Source organism: Dipodomys ordii, unplaced genomic scaffold, assembly GCF_000151885.1.
Source record: "Dipodomys ordii isolate 6190 unplaced genomic scaffold, Dord_2.0 Scaffold73, whole genome shotgun sequence".
Lineage (NCBI taxonomy): Eukaryota > Metazoa > Chordata > Mammalia > Rodentia > Heteromyidae > Dipodomys > Dipodomys ordii.
The window spans coordinates 6,438,700-6,439,063 of record NW_012267289.1 but is presented as its reverse complement, the minus strand read 5'-3'; positions in this window follow the sequence as shown (position 1 = coordinate 6,439,063).

Sequence of the window (364 nt, the reverse complement as noted above, 5' to 3'; positions counted from 1 at the left end):
GGCTGCAATGCTTGGTAAGAAATGTACGCATTATCCTGCCCATGTAATTGTAACCCCTCTGTACAGTATGTTCACAAATAAAATAAAATAAATTAAATAAAAAAAATAAATTTAATAGAACAATGTCTTTGTGAGAAGCCCTGCCTTACCTGGATGGAAATGTTGAGCAGAGGGAGCTCTCCTCATTGTGGATTGGAAGTATTGGGTGGGAAAATACAAATCACTACACTAGTTTGCTGGCTCATGAAAAAAACTACTTCTGAACATCAACAAATGCCATGTTGTTCAAGTGTAAGTCTAGTTTCAGATCTTAATTCAGTAATTTTGGTTGCCACTTACATGGGAAAAATAAGGTAGTCTGTGA